The sequence below is a fragment of the Coccinella septempunctata genome, chromosome X, assembly GCF_907165205.1.
Source record: "Coccinella septempunctata chromosome X, icCocSept1.1, whole genome shotgun sequence".
Classification (NCBI taxonomy): Eukaryota; Metazoa; Arthropoda; class Insecta; order Coleoptera; family Coccinellidae; genus Coccinella; species Coccinella septempunctata.
Genome location: NC_058198.1, coordinates 22290044 through 22294562, shown reverse-complemented (window position 1 = coordinate 22294562; position 4519 = coordinate 22290044). Strand labels below are relative to the sequence as shown.

Here is a 4519-nt window from a genome sequence, read left to right as displayed (position 1 = left end):
ATGTCTGTGACACATTGCAGTGTTGATGTTGGTTTGCCGAGTTTCCAAATAGAAAGCCAAAATCCTCTACTAGTTGCTGGGGCTCGTTAATAATTAAGCAACGATAAGCAACGATATGCCCCTGTAATTGTTGCAATTCGACGTATCGCCTTTGTTCTTATAGAGGTTGATAACTAAAGCGTCTCTGAAGTCTTGTGGCACATCTCCCTGTTCCCAGATCTTGCGGAATAGTATTAGGAGACTATTGACAATGTCCTCATCCAAGGCTTTGAATATCTCCGCCGGAATGCCGTCTAGACCAGGTGACTTATCATTTTTCATATTTTTAATCGCGCTTATGATTTCCGACATTGAAATTTCGTCATCAAGCGATGTCATCGGACTATACGCGGGAAGCAGGTCTAAAATGGATAAATCCGAGTCGTTATTTTGATTCAAGACCTGTGAGTAATGCTCCATCCATCTCTAGCACTGTGTAAGGCTCTAGGTGAATTAATAATTTATGTAATTCCCTTTTGAAAACATATCTGTTGTCCATTTGTTTGAATCTTCTAGGAAGCTTATTAAACAGCTTCATACAAACGTACTCGGCACCCCTCTCTGTAGCTGAAAGTCTATGGATAGGGTACACAAAATCGGAGCTTCTACTAGAATGAGATGGTAAATTTTCCCTGAAATATTCTCGATTCTTGAAAAGAAACATGAGACATTCCTCAATATTTAGTGCAGCAAATGTCAACAAACCACAACTCCTAAAGAAACCCCTACAAGTTGCTCTATAGCTCAGTTTATTGATGACTTTATGGCCCTCTTTTGAATTCGGAATATTTCATCTGAAGCTTTGACACTTCCATAAAAAATAACTCCATACCTGAGAAGTGATTCGAAACATGAGAAATAAATCATCTTCAAACCACATCCGCCCAAATACTGCGACATCACCCTTAAAGTGTAGCATACTGAATTTAATTTCTTGTTGAGTTTGTCGATATGAACGTCCATTATAAGGTTTCATCAACTATCAATCCCAGTAATCTCGCATCAGTACTCACACCAACATCCACTCCATTTAGGCTTACCTGGTAGGAATATTCAACGTTGCTTCTCTCAGTTTTGAAAAAGACACAATCAGTTTTTCTGTGATTCAATAGAAGTCCCTCATTACATATCCAGTCTGATAAAGCTTCATAAATTTCATTTAATTTTGCAATTAAGGTATTAAGGTCTTTCGCAGCTACTAAAATATTCTTATCATCTGCATAATCACAAAAAAAAACAATTCAAACTGGCAACTGATATAGGAGCATCATTTATATAAATAATGAATAAGATTGGTTCCACTATGCTGCCCTGTTGAATACCTATTTCAACAGGTTCTGGATTAGATCTATAGGAGATTCCTTCCCCTGTAATGATTGTCTGCTGATATCTCCCTGAAAGGTATGATCCCGACCATGCGAGCAAAGCACCAGCAATTCCATACCTTTTCAGTTTTTTCAATAAAACCCTATGACTCACACAATCATACGCCTTTGTAAGATCCAAGAAAAGTCCCATTACTTGATTTTTTTCCTCCAAAGCTTGCAAAATTTTCTCTGTAAACTCCAAAATGGCAGTGTGAGTTTCTCCCTTTCAAATATGCATGCTGGCTCTTTGTCAACAAATCATTTGTTATAAAGTACTCCATTAATCTGCTACTCACACATTTCTCAAAAACTTTTGAAAAACTAGGTAATAAACTTACTGGCCTATAGTTTTCAATCTCTGTAACGTTCCCTTTCTTGTGTAGAGGTTTAACCGTTGCTAATTTTAACGCATCTGGAAAAATTCCTGATTCAAAAGATGACTTTATGGCATATGTTAACGGTGTACTGATCTCATGAATCCAAAATTTTATGAGTGATGTTGAAATTTCATCATATCCACTGCTGTGCTTATTTTTGAGGCTTTTTACTGAGGCTATTATTTCTTCTTCTGTTATTTTTTTGAACCGCATGGACCTATCGGCCTGTTCAAAATAAGGAACATGATCTTCTTCGATGGAATGGGGCACCATGTTGATTGCTGAAGTTGAAAAATATTTATTGAATTTGTCTGCAGTATCCTTTCCGTCACCTTCCACCTGTATATCTCTAGGAGCATTTGATCCCTCCTTTATGCTATTCATTATAGACCATGTAGTTTTGGATTTGTTATCGGATTCATCTATCTATCTATCTTGTGTTGGTGATATGCACCCTTTCTTCTTGCTAACATTTTCTCATAAGTTATTTTTGCATCCTTATATTGTTGTCTGAAAGCTGCATTTACAGGGCTAATAACATATAATATGTCCAGTTGCCTTTTGCATTCTTGAATACCGGGATCCACCATATTCTGTTTAAACACTTTCTTTCTCAGTTGTATCTTCTTTATTGGAAAGCTCATATCAAAGTAGTGTCGAAATATACTGTAAAATCAGGAAAGAAAGAATATATTGGGAGTGTTGGACACTGTTTATTATCTATTGTTCACTGTGTAACAATGCCGACGTTTCGAAACAAATCGTTTCTTTTCCAAGGCTGTAAATAAATACAAAAAGTATACTATAAGACACACAATATGACATAACATGAAAATAAATTACCTAGTTACGAGAACAATATTGTACGCTTTTTAAAAACATTAGGATTTAACAAAGAAATCAAAATCTCTTGGAGAGCAGACATACAATCCCATCACTTTATCAGTTTCTATATTTATGATAATGACATCAACATAAGGTTACAAAATATTGATCAGGAATGGTCTTAACACTATTGACGAGGCCAGCCATTACTTATTACTTATTACTTTCTAAGTATATTATTATAGATCGTGCTTAGGTGTTGCACATCTTCTCTATGATTGACGGTATAATTTCTTTTTATGTGTATCATCTCGCTTATATTACGTCTATAACCAACCTCTTCTCTATCAAGAATTTTTACATCTTCAAAATTAAATTTATGGCCCATAGTCATTTGATGTAAAGTTAAAGCAGTTTTGTTAAAATTTGCAATATTTTCACTATCATATTTATGTTGTTTCATCCTATCGCGTAAATACTGTTTTGTTTGGCCAATGTAACACTTGTTACAATTGGCACAGGGTATCTTATATACTACTCCTGATTCTAAATTATAAGGTGTTTTAAATTTCAAATTTGTGAAAAATCTCTTTGTGGTCAATAAGTTGTAAAAGGCACACTTGACATTCAACTCCTTAAATATTTTATTTATTCTGTGAGAAAGACCAGGTAAGTACGGAAACCTAAAGTAGGAAGAAATAGACGAGCTAGAAGGAACATTAACTATATGACTTCGGTTGGATGTGTGTTTATTTATTATTCTTTTGACTAAGTATGTAGGATAGTTATTCTGCTTCAAAATATTTTCAACTTTATCTAAGTTCTTCCTATGAAACTTTTTGTTGCTTAGTTTTAAAGCTCTTTTAATTAAATTAAGTTTTTTTTTGCATGCTATGACTGCTGTAAAAATTATGCATCTGTTAGTGCTTATTGCTTTAGTGTACCAGTCAGTAATAATACTGACTGATTTTGAAGATGTAAAAATTCTTGATAGAGAAGAAGTTGGTTATAGACGTAATATAAGCGAGATGATACACATAAAAAGAAATTATACCGTCAATCATAGAGAAGATGTGCAACACCTAAGCACGATCTATAATAATATACTTAAAAAGTAATAAGTAATGGCTGGCCTCGTCAATAGTGTTAAGACCATTCCTGATCAATATTTTGTAACCTTATGTTGATGTCATTATCATAAATATAGAAACTGATGAAGTGATGGGATTGTATGTCTGCTCTCCAAGAGATTTTGATTTCTTTGTTAAATCCTAATGTTTTTAAAAAGCGTACAATATTGTTCTCGTAACTAGGTAATTTATTTTCATGTTATGTCATATTGTGTGTCTTATAGTATACTTTTTGTATTTATTTACAGCCTTGAAAAAGAAACGATTTGTTTCGAAACGTCGGCATTGTTACACAGTGAACAATAGATAATAAACAGTGTCCAACACTCCCAATATATTCTTTCTTTCCTGATTCTAAAACAATGGATGATAACCAAGTTACTATACTGTAAAATCTTTCCCAAACTTCATTTGCATCAATCAGCCCATAAACCTTGGACCAATCTGCTCTGCTCAGTCTGTTTTTAAAATCTGCCGTGTTACATTCATTAAATATTCTTCTGTGGACATAATTATCTGTTTTTAGATGGGGGTAACTCACACTTTGTGCTGTGTGATCAGAAATCTGATTTTGATGAGCTTTTACCATATACTCTTTTTCTCCATTTACAAAAATATTATCAATAAGCGACCTTGAGGTATTCGTGATTCTGGTGTAAGCATCTACAAGTGGATTCAAATTGTAAGAGCTCAACAGGGAAAATAGGAGATCTTTTTCCCTATTCTTATCATTTTTGTGCATATGAATATTGAAATCGCCCAACAGGACAACATGACCAAT

The 4519-nt window shown here is 34.2% G+C and overlaps 1 long non-coding RNA gene across 1 annotated transcript; it reads left to right on the top strand.

Annotated features, from left to right (window-relative positions):
- The first annotated feature begins 381 nt into the window (after nt 1-381).
- LOC123322004 lies at nt 382-4066 on the top strand. The gene is made up of 2 exons (XR_006539018.1): nt 382-3921; nt 3987-4066. It is a non-coding gene; the product is annotated as an uncharacterized LOC123322004 (long non-coding RNA).
- The last annotated feature ends 453 nt before the right edge of the window (nt 4067-4519 follow it).